Below are 18,750 nucleotides of genomic sequence, written 5' to 3' on the forward strand. Positions count from 1 at the left end.
GGTTTAGCCCAATCAAATGGAATAGCAGGAATTAATGTTTTTTTTAAGATGTTTGGAGTTACAAAGATATTTACTATGTTAACCTTTTTTTATATTTTGTCAGATATGTATGTTTCACTACTTCCATGCTCTGTCTTCACCTTCTTTTTTACTTCTCCCACACTTTCTCCTTCATGATCCTCAGCAGCAGCATCTTTTTCATCAACTTCTTCTTCACCTTATTCATTTTCTTCTTCTTCACCTTCTTCCTATTATTCTTTTTTTTACATTCTTCATATTCTTCTTAATCAACTATTATTCTTCTTCATGTTCTACTTCTTCATCTTCCTCCTATTCTTCTTCTTCATCATATTTTTATTTGTGACAGGCATTCCTGTAGTTGTTATCTATAAAAGTTTGAAGATTACACCTTCCGTTCTGCCTGTCACAAAAGATTTACAACAGGATTTGTCTGCGTTTAGTTTGGCGTGCAGCAGCAGGCATTTTCCAGGGGCACCACGAGGAGGAACGGACTCACCCCCATACACTGCTTAGTCTTCTTCTGCTTATAATTTAGATAAAATCTTTTGCTCTGATTTTTAGTCTTATGCTTAATGTTCTTCTGCTTTTTGTTCTTCTGCTTTTGTTCTTCTGCTTCTTGGTCTTATGTCTCTTGTTGTTCTGTATCTTGGTGGTTGTCTTCATGTTCTTTGTCCTCTTGGTCATCTTCTTCAGGGTCATCTTTTTGGTCTTCTTTGGGGTGGTCTTCAGGGTCGTCGTTTTTGGGGTCATTGTCTTCTTCGGGGTGGTCTTCAGGGTCGTCGTCTTCAGGGTCATCGTCTTCGGGGTCGTCGTCTTCTTCGGAGTGGTCTTCAGGGTCGTCGTCAGGGAGATCAAGAGTGATTACCAAAAACCATTTCAAAAAGCTTGAACTTGGAAATGTAGCAGAAGGTACATGAAGCCTGAGGAACTGCCGAGAACCAGCTGACGGTACTGGAACTCGGATGGGCAGCAGAAGGAACAAGAGCCAATGGCACTACCGAGGACCAGCTGATAGTACTGGAACCCGGTTACTAAGCAGGAGGTACCTGTGCTAGAAAGCACTACCAAGGACCAGCAGAAGTTGCTGGAACTCGGATACCGAGATGGAGGCACCTAAGCCAAAGGCACTGCCGAGAACCAGCTGACGGTACTGAAACCCGGATGGGTAGCAGAAGCTACAAGAGCCAATGGAACTACCGAGGACCAGCTGACGGTGCTGGAACCTGGAGGGGCAGCAGAAGCACGAACCAATCTATCTGCATGAATATCAGAGGCAGAGACCCAAGAATTGTCCTCCTGGCCATAACCCTTCCACTTGACCAAATACTGGAGTCTCCGTCTAGCCAGACGAGAATCCAGTATTTTCTCTACCTCATATTCCACATTACGTTTCACCAATACAGGGTCAGGAGGTGCCGCCATAGGAACTACTGGCTCAACATATCTCTTCAACAGCGACTTATGAAACACGTTATGGATCTTAAACGTAACAGGAAGAGCCAATCGAAAAGAAACCGGATTAAGAATCTCCAAAATCTTGTAAGTCCCATAAATCTTGGCTTGAACTTAGGAGAAGCCAACTTGATAGAGATATTCTTTGATGACAACCAAACCATATCACCCACTTTAAACCGGGGACCAATGGTCCTATGCCGGTTAGAAAACCGCTGGGCCTTTTCCTGGGAGAGAGACAACTTATCCACTACTTGGTCCCAAATCTAAAACCTGCAAAAGACAAAGTGAGCAAAAACCCTGCTGTAACTAAATAAGTAAAAGCAAAAGTGCATCTAAATAATACAGAGTTTTTAGTGATACTGTTTTTGATCAAAAGTAGCATGAAAGCTATCCCACCATGACACGGTAACTCTGTTCGGGATAGTCCTACACTGTCTAATATTAAAAACCTTGCCTTGTGTCAAAGTTGACCTCAATTTGCGAACAAGGGCAGACAAAAGGACTGGGTCCCAAAAAGTAGACACCAGTCTGGGGAAGCCTTTTAAACAATTTCCAGCTCAGGAGAGGGAGGCCACACCCCAGCTTGCACAGAATGCAAAAATACAAAGAAAAACACAAAATTTGAGCTTGGTTTCAGTTGAACAGAGTTACCGTGTCATGGTGGGATAGCTTTCATGCTACTTTTGATCAAAAACAGTATCACTAAAAACTCTGTATTATTTAGATGCACTTTTGCTTTTACTTACTTAGTTACAGCAGGGTTTTTGCTCACTTTGTCTTTTGCAGGTTTTATGTTTTATGGCCAATGTCAACATGCATTTATATGCTGCATGTGTATCAACTCAAACCAAGCTCAAATGTTGTGTTTTTCTTTGTATTTTTGCATTCTGTGCAAGCTGGGGTGTGGCCTCCCTCTCCTGAGCTGGAAATTGTTTAAAAGGCTTCCCCAGACTGGTGTCTACTGTTTGGTACCCAGTCCTTTTGTCTGCCCTTGTTCACAAATTGAGGTCAACTTTGACACAAGGCAATGTTTTTAATATTAGACAGTGTAGGACTATCCCGAACAGAGTTACCGTGTCGTGGTGGGATAGCTTTCATGCTACTTTTGATCAAAAACAGTATCACTAAAAACTCTGCATTATTTAGATGCACTTTTGCTTTTACTTATTTAGTTACAGCAGGGTTTTTGCTCACTTTGTCTTTTGCAGGTTTTATGTTTTGTGGCCAATGTCAACATGCATTTATATGCTGCATGTGTACCAACTCAAACCAAGCTCAAATTTTGTGTTTTTCTTGGTCCCAAATCTGCTGCATTCTCTCTACCACAGTGTCAGGACCTGGGCAGACTGAAGATTCCACTTGCCCTGAAGAAAATTGAGGATGAAACCCAAAGTTACAGAAAAAGGGGGACATCAAGGTGGCAGAACTAGCTCTATTATTTAAAGCGAATTCGGCCAAGGGCAAAAATGAAACCCAATCATCCTGATCAGCAGATATAAAACATCTCAAATAGAACTCCAAAGTCTGGTTTGTTCTCTCCGTCTGCCCATTGGTCTGAGGGTGAAACGCAGTGGAGAAGGACAACTGAATTCCCAGCTTGGAACAAAAGGCTTTCCAGAATCTGGAAACAAACTGAACTCCTCTGTCCGATACAATGTTCTCAGGAATCCCATACAACCGAATCACCTGTTGTAAAAACAAGGGTACCAACTCTGAGGAAGATGGCAACTTTGGGAGTGGTACAAGATGGACCATCTTAGAGAATCTATCACAAATCACCCAGATAACAGTCATTCTCTGAGAGACAGGAAGATCAGAAATAAAATCCATTGAAATATGGGTCCATGGCCTCTTAGGCACTGGCAAGGGCATCAACAACCCACTAGAGCGAGAACAGGGTTTAGACCGGGAACAAGTCCCACAGGACTGCACAACATTCCTGACATCACGAGATAAGGCAGGACACCAAAAAGATCGATTCACCAAATCTCTGGTACCAAAAATACCTGGATGACCAGCCAATGCGGAGCAATGAATTTCAGACATCACTCTCTTCCTCCACTGGTCATGAACATACAATTTTCCCATAGGACAACACGCAGGTTTGTCCTCCTGGAATTCTTCCAGAGCACATCTCAAATCGGGCGAGATGGCAGAAAGAACTACCCCCTCACCTAGGATGGTAGTAGGCTTGGTCACAATAAAAGAATCAGCAAAGAAACTCCTAGAAAGGGCATCTGCCTTAACATCACATGCCTGGAAGAAAGGAGACCACAAAATCAAAACACGTAAAAAGCAAGGCCCACCTAGCCTGTCTAGGATTCAATCGTTTGGCCGACTCAAGGTGAATCAAATTCCTGTGGTCAGTGAGGACCACAACTTGATGTCTAGCTCCCTCCAACCAATGTCTCCACTCCTCAAATGCCCATTTCATGGCTAACAATTCCTGATTCCCCACATCATAGTTGCGTTCAGATGCGGAGAACTTTCGGGAAAAGAAGGCACAGGGATTCATTTTAGACGTCAATGGATCTTTTTGGGACAAAACAGCTCCTGCACCAATCTCTGAAGCGTATACCTCCACCTGAAAAGGAAGTGAGACATCAGGTTGCCGGAAAACCGGAGCAGAAGTGAACCTCCGCTTCAGCTCCTGAAAGGCCGAAACAGCCTTTGAAGACCAAGTCAGCACATCAGCACCCTTCTTAGTTAAATCAGTAAGTGGTTTAGCAATAACAGAAAAATTAGCTATAAATTTACGATAAAAATAAGCAAAACCCAAAAACTTCTGGAGAGCCTTCAAAGAAGTGCATTGAACCCAATCATAAATGGCCTGTACCTTGGCCGGGTCCATTTCAATAGTTGACGGAGACAAAATAAATCCCAAAAATGAAATCCTCTGTACACCAAAAAGGCACTTTAATCCCTTAACATACAAGGAATTCTCCCTCAAAATCCGGAACACAGTCCGAACATGTTCCACATGAGAATCCCAATCCCTGGAAAAGATCAAAATATCATCCAGATAGATGATCAAAAACTTATCCACAAAGTCCCGGAAAATATCATTCATGAAAGATTGGAAGACAGAAGGGGCATTAGTGAGCCCAAAAGGCATCACCAGGTACTCAAAATGTCCCTCCGGAGTATTAAACGCCGTCTTCCATTCATCCCCATGCTTGATGCGAATAAGATTACATGCCCCCCTGAGGTCAAGCTTAGTAAACCAGCAAGCACCTTTAACTCTGGAGAATAAATCAGAAATCAGGGGTAACGGATACTGATATTTAACCGTAATTTTGCTGAGGGAACGATAGTCAATACAAGGCCTTAATGAACCATCTTTCTTGGCCATGAAAAAAAAACAGCACCTACGGGCGAAGAGGATGGTCTAATATGACCTTTCTCCAACGACTCCTTAATATAAAATCACATAGCCTCGTGTTCGGGTACAGATAAATTGAAAAGTCGACCCTTGGGAAATTTACACCCAGGTCTCATCTTAATTGCACAGTCATAACTCCTATGAGGAAGCAAAGACGCAGACTTGCTCTCACTAAATACATTATAAAAATCAGCCAAATAGTCAGGAACATCATGCGACTGGGGAGAGGTGGAGAAAACAGGAGTGTCACCAAGAGCACACCGACAACCCCAACTCACCACAGACACAGATTTCCAATCCAAAACCGGATTATGGATTTGCAACCAGGGAAAACCCAGAACAATGGTATCATGTAAATTATGTAACACCAAAAATCTGCAATTTTCTTGGTGGTCTGGGGCGACCCGCATTATCACCTGTGTCCAAAACTGAGGTTTATTCTTCACCAAAGGAGTAGCATCATTACCCCTCAAAGGAATAGGCGTCCGCAGAGGTGTCATAGGAAAACCACAACGTTTAGCAAAATCTAAGTCCATCAGATTCAAGGCCGCTCCTAAATCCACAAAAGCCTTCACGGAAAATGTGGATAAGGAGCAGATCAGAGTAATTGCCAAAAGAAACTTAGGTTGTACACCACCCACAGCAAATGTGTGTGCAAAACCTTTCTCTCGTTTAGGGCAGACAGAAATAACATGAAAGGCATCTCCACAGAAAAAACACAGCTTATTACGCCTTCTAAACTCATGACGTTGCGCCCTAGACAAAACTCTATCACATTGCATAGGTTCAGACATTTGTTCAAAAGGTAGCAGCGCCTCCTGTGTAGTCTTGCGTTCACGTAAACGCCGATCAACTTCTATGGCTAATGACATAGAATTGTCAAGACCAGAGGGAACAGGAAATCCCACCATAGTATCTTTTAAAGTTTCAGACAAACCCTTCCGAAAGAGAGCTGCCAATGCACTATCATTCCATGTAGTAAGGACCGCCCACTTTCAGAATTTCTGACAGTATAACTCTGCAGGATCCTGACCCTGGTTCAATGCCAATAGGGCTCTCTCAGCTTGATCAATAACATTAGGTTCATCATATAACAACCCCAAGGCTTGAAAAAATGCATCCACATTTGTCAAAACAGGATCTTCAGGTGTCAAAGAAAACGCCCAATCCTGGGGATCGCCGCGCAGCAAGGAGATGACAATTTTATCTTGCTGCGCAGAGCTCCCCGTTGAGTTAGGCTTCAAGGCAAGAAATAATTTACAATTATTCTTAAAATTCAAGAATTTAGACCGATCCCCAAAAAACACATCAGGAGTAGGGATCTTTGGTTCAACAGCATGTGAATGAGTGAGATAGGTGGAAATTCCCCGCACTTCAGCAGCGAGCTGCTCCACACGATCAGACAATTGCTTAATCTCCATCAAGGAGAAAGAAAGAAAAGAATCCTCCTACGTCCCCAGAGAAAAAGAGGAGATCATATACATATAAAAAAAAAATTTTGCCACTTTTTTTTTTTTTTTACAATTCTCTCCTGCTTTTGAGTACCCTAGAATCTGCGGTATGGCTGGTGATTCTGTTATGAATGAGTCACCGAGGAGAAAAAACAAAAAAGCAAGTGAAGAGTGTATGATTTGATTCTTATCTCTCAATGGGAGATCAATATGCTGGAAGGTTGCCAGATTTTGGTTTGAGGCCTACTCGAGTAGCGGTGAACAAACACACACAGAGACAGGGTCTGTATCTGTAGGATGTCACACCCAAAGTCAATTTAATGGGTAGCTTATATGCTCATTTGAGTAGGTGGTTACATTACATCACCGTATTTCATTGGACAATTGATTATTCAACAGTAAGCATAAATGGTTTCAACCAATCATATTCATATTCATTTACCAATCAGATTGTATTCAGCCGTTAATTATTAGATACATTTCGGGAATTTCCAGAAAAGAGGTTAATACAGGTGTTTGTTATACAACAACATGTTATTACTCTCATTAGCCTCATTAACCTGTCTTACTAAGTGTTCATAGCCCCTTTATCTATCTATTTCTAGGACTTTCGTACTCATTAGGGCTACGTGGATCTGCTGATGCATGAATCATAAGTGTCATAGAGGTGAAAGCATAGAATAACAGGATCAGGAGAGAGATGATTTCTTCTTTGTCAGCTAATATCATATAAGTATGGAGTGTGAGACCCTATAAGTGTATGAAGGGACCCCATAGAATCATGGTTTCCCTATCAGTCCCCCCTTTTGAGAACAGATATGACTCTACCATTCACATATAGGTACATTCAAAGGCCTAATGCCAGTGTCGGACTTCCTAACCCTTCTTCTGCCGAATTCCCCATATGAAAAGGGAGATCATATCTAATTCTCAACCTCATACCATTTGCTCATATTCATCACTATTGGGTTTCAATGTAATATACATAGTTTTGGTAATAGACGCATCAATCAATCTTTGAAGTAGTCCTCTGATACATGGTATGCAGCAGCATCCACAGGTCACAAGTACTGCTGCTACTACTGCAAGAGAGATGAGAAGGCTGGACACAAGATGACTCCATCTACCGAACCAGGATTCCAACCAGTCCATGAAGGGATTGTTGATACCCGAATTTTCTGCCAATTCTTCGGACAGGGATGTAAGACCCTCCAACGCCTTTGTGATACTGCCATCCGGACTTGTATTGTTCAGGATGAAGGTGCAGCAAAACGTTCCAAACATCTTACACACGCCCCCTTTTTCCGCTAGCAACATATCCAAAGCCATCCTATTCTGATGTGTCATTAAAGAAGTTGGGCCTAATTGTTCAGCTATCCCTTTTACTGCATCCCTTGTGTAATTTATAAACCTTTGCTGATTATAATAAATATAATTTATCCAATGCACATTTTTATTAACTGTCACCCACCAAAAGAAAATTGATTCAAAACCTGCTGCTATCTGGTTTCTGGCCTTGTACTCATCAGGTACCCCTCTGGGTACCCCTATATTGTCTATATAAACTCTAGGATCAAAGGACCCAGCAGGTACTGATCTTCTATTTCTTTGCAGGGTTTCAACATTCATTCCACCTCCTTTTATCTCTTCTGATGAAATTATTTTAAATGGCATGAGCACCTGAACTAGAGCACAGCTGCCAACCCAACTTGGTGGCAACCTAGGCCTTAATTTCATATCTCCACATAACCACCATATGTCACTCCTTGCTATAGTTTGGTTTTGAAATCAACTGGCTTTAAAGCCTCCTGTATCTGTATTTATGGGGATGGTGATGTGACAAAACTCTGAAGTTAGATTTCCTACCCATCTCCCTGGTCCTGTTCTCAGGAAGCAAGTGTAGTCACCTGGATATGCGTAAATTCTAGGTGGCACCTGATCAATTTTTGCTATTGGATACCGGACTGATAGAGATTGACACAAAACATTATCACTAGGGTCATATGTGGCATTATACAAAGCTAGAATACACTGTAAATCTACTTGATCCTGTTCTGAATATCTGAGGGGAATAGTCCCTAAATGGGGCCTAGCGGTTGCACATACAATACAATCAGTTTTGTTATTTTGCTCTGTAGTATACTTCATCCACAGCAACCATTCATTCCTCTCTGTGTAGCCTGTTTCTACGGCTAACTTCTCCTCATAGCCTAATTCCCCGATTCCATCAACATCCAACATTTCTCCTGACCTTTGTGGTTTGTCCTCCTCTTGTTCCTTGTCCTGTGCAGGAACAGCTTTTAACCAAAATGTTCCCTGCTGAACCTGTCTACCTGGGATATACAGTCCCAATACATAGAGACCTTCATCTCCAAGAGAGGGTTCATCCAGTGTTATAAGGAGAGGATTACAAGAGAATCTCCAGTCCAAAACCTCTGGATCACAACCGCATTTTGGAATGGGCACAGCAATATTCATCCTTTTGAGGAGAGGCTTTCCTGATGAACTAACACGAGTCATGGCTTCCTCTGGCTTATACCCCCATGAAGTTTCCGTGTTCCAAGGTGCATCTGACCAAGAATTACAGTTCTCATTTCCAGGTCTAGTTACACAGATGTATACCACCGCCCCTTCAGCTCCTGTTAGATATTTATAATTGGGGTTACTACTCTTTTTCCCAAATTTAAGATTCCATTGACACTTTACTGTCTGACACAAGTCCACCCTAAATGTAGCTGTTGCTGCCTTGGTGTCAAACCACAAGGTTACTGATGTGTTATTCTGAAGTGTCTCGTCCATTTGTCCTTCTTGCAGTAAAGCTGCCAGCATCATCAGGGACAGGACCCTCATTCTTCCGCTCCAGGACCTCATAGTAGCTTGTATGGACCCGTCTTCCTTTTAGCTCTACGGACGTGGCTTAGCGGGGACCATCAACCAGTGGCTCCAGTGGTCTCCGTGTCTTTTGGTCAGCAACCAGTGTCTGGATTAACTAGAATAGAATCAAAAACTTATTTATACACAAATGGGAGTCCCTTTTGGACTCCGGACCTGCTGCAGGGGTTGTCAATACCATCTGTGTGGACAAAAGAGTACCTCAGTTGTGGTAGTTTCTGACATCAGGAAGGCTTCCAGTCCCCTGAAAAGAGATCAACACACACGAGCACATACTTCATACATCTTACCTTGGGCAGCCTGTATGAAGTCAATCTGCAGTCATTGAAACGGATAGGAGGGCCCAGGCGCACGTGTGTGTTTATGGCATCTTTCTAGTCTATCTGTGTTGTGCGCATCTAATCTATGTTAATGTAAAGCTAAACAGGTAGACCCAGCATCTTTCTTCAGAGCACATAGTTTTTGTCTTCACTCACGTGAGTTGAGTCATGAGCCATCACATGGTGCAAGGATTTTAGCAAACATACCCGCTGTCCCGCCATCCACGGTTCTGAGCTCCAGCTTCCGACCAGACTTTAGTCTCTTCCCCGGTTGGTGACCGAGTCAGAGCCTGTAAGATACTTAAGTCTAACTGGTTATTTTTAATGCTCACCATGACCAGTGGAGGCGCCTCAGGGGTCTCCCAGTACCTTGGTCTTCTGACTGATTCCCAGCCACTTAGTTTGCTTCGTGCTCCATGGGTTCCTTTTCATATGTACCCTCACCTTCACTATGGCAACCTCTTTCAGGGCCTGTTGGTGTAAGAAAAGACCTTTCCTCCCCACATGGGGCCGTAGCTGTGGGTTCACCTGAAAACAATAACTTGTATATGTAGTGTCTTGCTTACCTTAAAGCCCCCTAAACGCCTCAATGAGTGCCGTCAACTCCACCTCCCCTGTAGAGTTATGAGGGAGGAGTGGTTCTGCTTTCTACTATCTCATGCTGTGTGATCGCCATACAACCAGGTTCTTGGACCTTCCGGAAAGAAAAACTCAACATCCAGATTAGTGAGAGATACCCTTATGGATTAGCATATATTTTAAAAATAGCGGATTCTCCTCTCTTCTCCCCCACTTTGGAAATCACCATGCTAGTACCGAATAGGGGGCAGAGTGGTGGATTTCCATTACACATATAACAGGATTTTTTTTTTTTTTTTTCAAACATACTAAAAGCATTCCTTATCTTTGCTACCTGACAATTGCTTTTCATGGATACCTGACACTGCTTCAAGTCAAAGGCAAAGCTGTACTTTGAACCATCTGCCTCTCCTTTTCCTTATCAACATGCATCACACACTCTGAACACTTAACTTAACATTGAGAAAAATCTCTCTGTATACCTCTTTCAAATACGTATTATGCTACAGTGCGAATCCAGTGAGCAGAGCTGCAAGCTGCGCCTCCACCAAGTAAGTCTCTGGCTCTCCATTATTTAACGGACATCTGACAAGATTATAATTCTCTATGTTACTTAATAAAATTCCATCGACCCAGGGAGTTGCAGGAATACCATGCACATTGAGCCTGAATACTTTATACTCTGGAAATCTGTCTGACAGAAATCCAAAACCAGTGAGCTGTTGGATATACCCTCCTGGTATAATTTTGACAATTCTCCAACCTTCAGGAGATATAATCATCATTAATCCAAATGTGCAATTAGGGCACGACATTTTCTCACGGAACACTTGACACACACACACAAGGCAAGCTCAGACCACCAAACAGAACTTTTTTCCTGTATAATGCAACCCGCAATATACACCACTCAACGGGGAGCTCTATTCCTGACACGGAAACGTCTATTGTGGAAGACTTGTCTGTCTGGGCTTTGCAATATAAACTGTTCGCCAAACCTCAGGTCTTGTAAAGTGTGACCTTTCAATGCATTACTTAAAGGGATATGCGCGTTTAATGCTAACAGCGCCCACCAATCATCTCCTCGCTGTATATAATGAAATTTCTTCACATTCGTGCCTGGGACTGTCCCACCAAATATCCATCTGTCATACAAAACATGATTCGCATCAGATTTTCTTTTGAAAATCGCAGTCTCCAGACAGAACCTACAATGTCCTCTCATTCACACAGAATATCTTTTACACATGAGATCATGCGCTTCCACTTATCAGCAGAGAGTCTCAAAGGTCATTCACATTCTTTCACACAGATTCAGTAAACTGTTAACTCATTAAGCTTGTTATCTCTGTCTTCTGCTTCTAATCACTGCAGTCCCTACTTTCTATCTCCTGGTGCTTGCTAAAAATCCTATCTATGTTTTCTGGTTGATACTTGACCGTATTGGGGGCTAAAAATTCTCCTGGCTTGTCCTAAAATGTAAAATGCCTATGGCTTGCGGACCCGTACTGACTGCACTTCGCTAACTCAATGTACAGGCCGCACCTAAACCATATCTCTCTATCTGCCTCTTTCTCTGGTTGCTATTCACTATTCTCTTAATATACGCTGCTATTGTGTGCCCACCTCTCAACAATTTTACTTCATTATCACTTTGCTAGCAATACCTATGCCGACTGCACTTCGCTAATTCGATACATAGGCTGCGTGCCGTTGTTATAAGAGGTTCCCGCTCAGTGTCCGAACTTACGTCCTAAAACTGAAGTGACGTGACGTGACGTCATTAGTTAGTAGGCATCAAAACCCATGGGAACCTTGATAAGAAGGTTAACTATTTAGTGGTCTGGCCGTGACCCTCCTGGTCATCTAACTCACTAAATCTCTACGTACTCAGTATGAGATGGCACTTCTCTGCAGTTATAATAAACCTATATATATACCAGAGAGCAAATTCAATTAACTATAGGCAGACTAATATGACCTAATATTTTCTTATTAGCCCAGTAAGAATCTTTTCCCTCAGCTAGACCTGCTGAGCCTTGTATACTCAGATCTTATTTATCAACCAGAAGACTAGAGATATCATTAATATGCAGGCTAATGTAATCCCTACTACCTCAAAGTTCTTTAGCACCATTAGGGGGCAGTTTGTGCGTATCAGACAGGATAGAAGGTGGATAGACCTATCCCGTCTTCAATCGGCGTGGTAACACCGTAATGGTACCTCTAGCACTCTCCAAGAGGACGTACACAGCCTTCTTTATGCGTATGCCGCCAGAGACGTGTCCTCACATGAATCCTGGCAAGCCAGTTATCATGGAGAGACACTCCCAAGGGGCAAAAACACAGTAAGGAATTCCTAGTACTCTCAAGGTTGGGTCATTCATTCATGCGCAATCATACATAGCAGCTTTTAGGTTTCTCCCTCCAGCATACGTTTTGTGTATCACAAGGATATTCTACGGTTCTTAGCGCTGGTATGTAAGAAGACGAGACTATACTGTACCCCAACAGCCGGTTCAGAACATGTAGCAGAGGGGAGACACAGAATTTTGTAAGAAACAATGGCTCTTACCTTCACCGGTGATTTTGGTCTGTGTGTCCTCTAGGCCTCAGTCTGCAGGTGCCGGATCTCAGGATACTGGGGTCTTCTGTTGTGACCAGGCCCACCCAGGGACGCCAGCTGAAGAGTTTATGATTTGATTCTTATCTCTCAATGGGAGATCAATATGCTAGAAGGTTGCCAGATTATGGTTTGAGGCCTACTCGAGTAGCGGTGAACAAACACACACAGAGACAGGGTCTGTATCTGTAGGATGTCACACCCAAAGTCAATTTAATGGGTAGCTTATATGCTCATTTGAGTAGGCGGTTACATTACATCATCATATTTCATTGGACAATTGATTATTCAACAGTAAGCATAAATGGTTTCAACCAATCATATTCATATTCGTTATCCAATCAGATTGTATTCGGCCGTTAATTATTAGATACATTTCGGGAATTTCCAGAAAAGAGGTTAATACAGGTGTTTGTTATACAACAACATGTTATTACTCTCATTAGCCTCATTAACCTGTCTTACTAAGTGTTCATAGCCCCTTTATCTATTTCTAGGACTTTCATACTCATTAGGGCTACGTGGATCTGCTGATGCATGAATCATAAGTGTCATAGAGGTGAAAGCATAGAATAACAGGATCAGGAGAGAGATGATTTCTTCTTTGTCAGCTAATATCATATAAGTATGGAGTGTGAGACCCTATAAGTGTATAAAGGGACCCCATAGAATCATGGTTTCCCTATCACAAGCTAAGCCCAGAAAACCGGAGAGGTTGGTAACTAGTGGATTGCAGACCCCTGATCCTATCCACACAACTAGCAGTAGCCGTGGAGTGTGCCTACCGTGGTCCTAGACACCTCGTCATGGCCAGAGAACTAAATAAGCCTAAAGAAAGAAAGGGAAAATCTAAACTGCCCCAGAGCAGACCCCAAAGCAATAGACAGCCCCCAACGTCTATTGTCGGTGAATCAAGATGAAAACACAAACACAGATAGAAAGATAGGCTGAGCAAACGATGGGGCCCTCACTAACTAGAAAGGACAGGAAAGAAAAGCTGCTGTCTGCAATCACGCAAAAAACCCTGCCAAAAAATGTCCAACACGTCTGATAGAAAAAGGCCCTGAAGTCGCTAGACTTCAATTCCCTATATCAGCACTCAGGTATATTCTGAAGACAGAGCAAAAGAGATCAACTGATCAGAGACAAAATGGGGATTCATCCCAGTCCCAGCCAGGGCTGGCTGAACACAAAAACCAGAGTAAACCAGACAAAAACTCATATGAACAATAGCAGAGAAAACTTAGCTTTAAGAAGGCAGGAACCAAGCTGGAAACCAGAAGCCACAGTCAGGAGAAATCACCAGCAATAAACTAGGGAGTCGGCTGCCTTAAATCCAATCAGAAACTCCTGATGTCCAATCACAGTCCTCTTCCTCAGGTGGCCGGTCTCTGCCATTTAGATCAGCTTCATTACCTCCCTTCACCAACAGAGGGAGTCCAGATAGGGAACTCACTACTCCTCTGTCAGCACAGCCAGCTCCATAACCCTCACCAGGAGCCAGAGACAAACCCGAAAATGAGCTCACAACAGACAACGTATTGGTGGCAAAGTGACGTTGAACCTACCCGGAAACAGCCGGCGTGCTGGAACCAGGCTGGGCAGTGTCTTCTCTTTCCTTTCCTGTCTAGTTAGTTTGGGCCCCATCATTTGCTCAGCCTATTTTCCTGCCTGTGTTTGTGCCTTCATCTTGCTTCACCGTCAATACATGTGTGGGGGCTATCTATTCCTTTGCGGTTTGCTCTGGGGCAGTTAGTTTTTCCTTTTCTTGCTTTAGGCTTATGTAGTCCTCTGGCCGTGACGAGGCGTCTAGGTTCATCGTAGGCACGCTCCACGGCTACTGCTAGTTGTGTGGTAAGATCACGGATCAGCAATCTGCATAGTTACCAACCACTCTGGTTTTCTGTGGCTTAGCTTGTTTTTCTTTTTCCTCCTCGGTGACCCATTCATAACAGGCACCTAAGCCAAAGGCACTGTCGAGATCAAGCTGATGGTACTGGAACCCGGATGGGTAGCAGAACGTACCCATGAAAAACAAAGTTACAAGGCCGCGAGCCGGCCGCAGTTACTGAAACCAACAGTCCTACAGGGGGTGCTTGTCCTATTGGCACTACGGAACCAGCCAATGGATCTACCAAGGACCAGCTGACGGTGCTGGAACCTGGAGGGGCAGCAGAAGGAACAAGAGCCAATGGCACTACCGAGGACTAGCTGACGGTACTGAAACCCGGTTACTAAGCAGGAGGTACCTGTGCTAGAAAGCTCTACCCAGGACCAGCAGACGTTGCTGGAACTAGGATACCGAGAAGGAGGCACCTAAGCCAAAGGCACAGCCGAGAACCAGCTGACGGTACTGGAACCAGGATGGGTAGCAGAAGCTACAAGAAGCAATGGAAATACCGAGTACCAGCTCACGGTGCTGGAACCCGAAGGGGCAGCAGAAGCTACAAGAGCCAATGGAACTGCCAAGGACCAGTTGATGGTGCTGGAACCCGGAGGGGCAGCAGAATGAACAAGGGCCAATGGCACTACCGAGGACCAGCTGATTGTACTGGAACCCAGTTACTAAGCAGGAGGTACCTGTGCTAGAAATCACTAACAAGGACAAGCAGACATTGCTGGAACTGGGATCCGAGAAGGAGGCATCTGAGCCAAAGGCACTGTCGAGAACCAGCTGACGGTACTGGAACCCAGATGGGTAGCAGAAGGTACCCATGGAAAACAAAGTTGCAAGGCCGCGAGTCAGCCACAGTTACAGAAACCCACAGTCCTACAGGGGGTGCTTGTCCTATTGGCACTACGGAACCAGCCTTTATTGCCAGATCCTGCAGCCCACATAGGAAGCACCTAATCTGCAGGCACCATAGATTCGGCTAACCCGACCACAACACGACAGGACAACGTATTGGTGGCAAAGTAACATTGACACTACCCGGAAACAGCCGGCGTGCTGTAACCAGGCTGGGCAGGAGGGAGTACCCGTGCCAAAGACACTGCCGGGAACCAGCTGGCGGTGCTGGAACCCAGGGTAAATACCACAAACAGAGTGGACACAGAGGCCTAAAATCTGTAGTTGTGTGAGTGTGGACAGAGCAGGAGAAATTGCTGGGCACACAGCTGGGGATCAGCTGACATTACTGAACCCCAATAACACTGGAGCATATGTTGACTGTGCAGACGGCACTTCTGATCAGCAACTGGCGGTGTTGGCGCCCAGTGTTAAAACTACAAACATAGTGGAGCCAGAGGCCAAATTGGATCAAGATTAAAAGTAGTGGGAATGTGGACAGAGCAGGAGAAATTGCCGGACACACAGCCAGGGATCAGCTGACATTACTGAACCCCAGTAACATAGGAGCAAATGTTGATTGTGCAGATGGCACATCTGAGCAGCAACTGGCGGTGTTGGAGCCCAGGGTAAATAACAGAGACAGAGTGGAGCCAGAGGCCTAATTGGAGCAAGTTTAAAATCAGTAGTAGTGTGAATGTAGACAGAGCAGGAGACATTGCCGGACAAACAGCAGGGGAGCAGCTGGCGTTACTGAACCCCACTAACACAGGAGCTAGTTTTTTTCTCTGTGCAGACGGCACTTCTGAGCAGCAACTGGTGGTGTTGGAGCCCAGGATCAATCAGGGTGTAGGCTGAAGCCTAATTGGAGCAAGTTTAATATCTGATGTTGTGTGCATGTGGAGGGAGCAGGAGACATTGCCGAACACACAGCAGGGGAGTGCTGGCGTTACTGAACCCCACTGACACAGGAGCTAGTGTTTTTCTCTGTGCAGACAGCACTTCTGAGCAGCATCTGGCGGTGTTGGAGCCCAGTGTCAATCAGGGTGTAGGCTGAGGCCTAATTGTAGCACGTTTAATATCTGATGTTGTTTGAATGTGGACGGAGCAGGAGATATTGCCGGACACACAGCAGGAGAGCAACTGACATTACTGAACCCCACTAACACAGGAGCTAGTGTTTTTCTCTGTGCAGATGGCACTTCTGAGCAGCAACTGGCAGTGTTAGATCCCAGGGTCAATCAGGGTGTAGGCTGAGGCCTAATTGGAGCAAGTTTAATATCTGTAGTAGTGTGAATGTGGACAGAGCAGGAGAAATTGCTGGGCACACAGCTGGGGATCAGCTGACATTACTGAACCCCAATAACACTGGAGCATATGTTGACTGTGCAGACGGCACTTCTGATCAGCAACTGGCGGTGTTGGCGCCCAGTGTTAAAACTACAAACATAGTGGAGCCAGAGGCCAAATTGGATCAAGATTAAAAGTAGTGGGAATGTGGACAGAGCAGGAGAAATTGCCGGACACACAGCCAGGGATCAGCTGACATTACTGAACCCCAGTAACATAGGAGCAAATGTTGATTGTGCAGATGGCACATCTGAGCAGCAACTGGCGGTGTTGGAGCCCAGGGTAAATAACAGAGACAGAGTGGAGCCAGAGGCCTAATTGGAGCAAGTTTAAAATCAGTAGTAGTGTGAATGTAGACAGAGCAGGAGACATTGCCGGACAAACAGCAGGGGAGCAGCTGGCGTTACTGAACCCCACTAACACAGGAGCTAGTTTTTTTCTCTGTGCAGACGGCACTTCTGAGCAGCAACTGGTGGTGTTGGAGCCCAGGATCAATCAGGGTGTAGGCTGAAGCCTAATTGGAGCAAGTTTAATATCTGATGTTGTGTGCATGTGGAGGGAGCAGGAGACATTGCCGAACACACAGCAGGGGAGTGCTGGCGTTACTGAACCCCACTGACACAGGAGCTAGTGTTTTTCTCTGTGCAGACAGCACTTCTGAGCAGCATCTGGCGGTGTTGGAGCCCAGTGTCAATCAGGGTGTAGGCTGAGGCCTAATTGTAGCACGTTTAATATCTGATGTTGTTTGAATGTGGACGGAGCAGGAGATATTGCCGGACACACAGCAGGAGAGCAGCTGACATTACTGAACCCCACTAACACAGGAGCTAGTGTTTTTCTCTGTGCAGATGGCACTTCTGAGCAGCAACTGGCAGTGTTAGATCCCAGGGTCAATCAGGGTGTAGGCTGAGGCCTAATTGGAGCAAGTTTAATATCTGATGTTGTGTGAATGTGGAGGGAGCAGGAGACATTGCCGCACACACAGCAGGGGAGCAGCTGACTTTACTGAACCCCACTATCACAGGAGCTAGTGTTTTTCTCTGTGCAGACGGCACTTCTGAGCAGCAACTGGCAGTGTTGGAGCCCAGGGTCAATCAGGGTGTAGGCTGAGGCCTAATTGGAGCAAGTTTAATATCTGATGTTGTGTGAATGTGGAGGGAGCAGGAGACATTGCCGCACACACAGCAGGGGAGCAGCTGACATTACTGAACCCCACTAACACAGGAGCTAGTGTTTTTCTCTGTGCAGACGGCACTTCTGAGCAGCAACTGGCGGTGTTGGAGCCCAGGGTCAATTATGATGTAAGCTGAGGCCTAATTGGAGGAAGTTTAATATCTGATGTTGTGTGAAGGTGGAGGGAGCAGGATACATTGCCGGACACACAGAAGGGGAGCAGCTGGTGTTACTGAACCCCACTAACACAGGAGCTAGTGTTTTTCTCTGTGCAGATGGCACTTCTGAGCAGCAACTGGCGGTGTTGGAGCCCAGGGATTACAGTTCAGGTGGTAGAAACATGAACACAATATGAGACCTGGATACTGTTGCAAACCAATTATTTAATCTGGAAGAGGACTGGCAAATTCCTGCGAGATCCAGGCCTTGTTCATTTTCAGAAAAGTAAGCCGGCCAACGTTATCGAAGGATAGTCGCATGCGACGGTCTGTTAGTACACCACCTGTAGCACTAATGACGCGTTCCGATAATACACTAGCAGCAGGGCAAGCCAGCACCTCCAATGCATACTGGCTAAGCTCTGGCCATGTATCCAGCTTAGAGACCCAAAACTTGAAGGAGGAAGAGCCGTCTAGGAGTCCACTGAGAGGGAAAGACATGTAGTCTGTCACCATCTGACGGAAACGTTGCCTCCTGCTGATTGGAGCCGTCTGTGA

This window comes from Dendrobates tinctorius, unplaced genomic scaffold (assembly GCF_039654945.1).
Source record: "Dendrobates tinctorius isolate UK_male_01 unplaced genomic scaffold, ASM3965494v1 ptg000129l, whole genome shotgun sequence".
Lineage (NCBI taxonomy): Eukaryota > Metazoa > Chordata > Amphibia > Anura > Dendrobatidae > Dendrobates > Dendrobates tinctorius.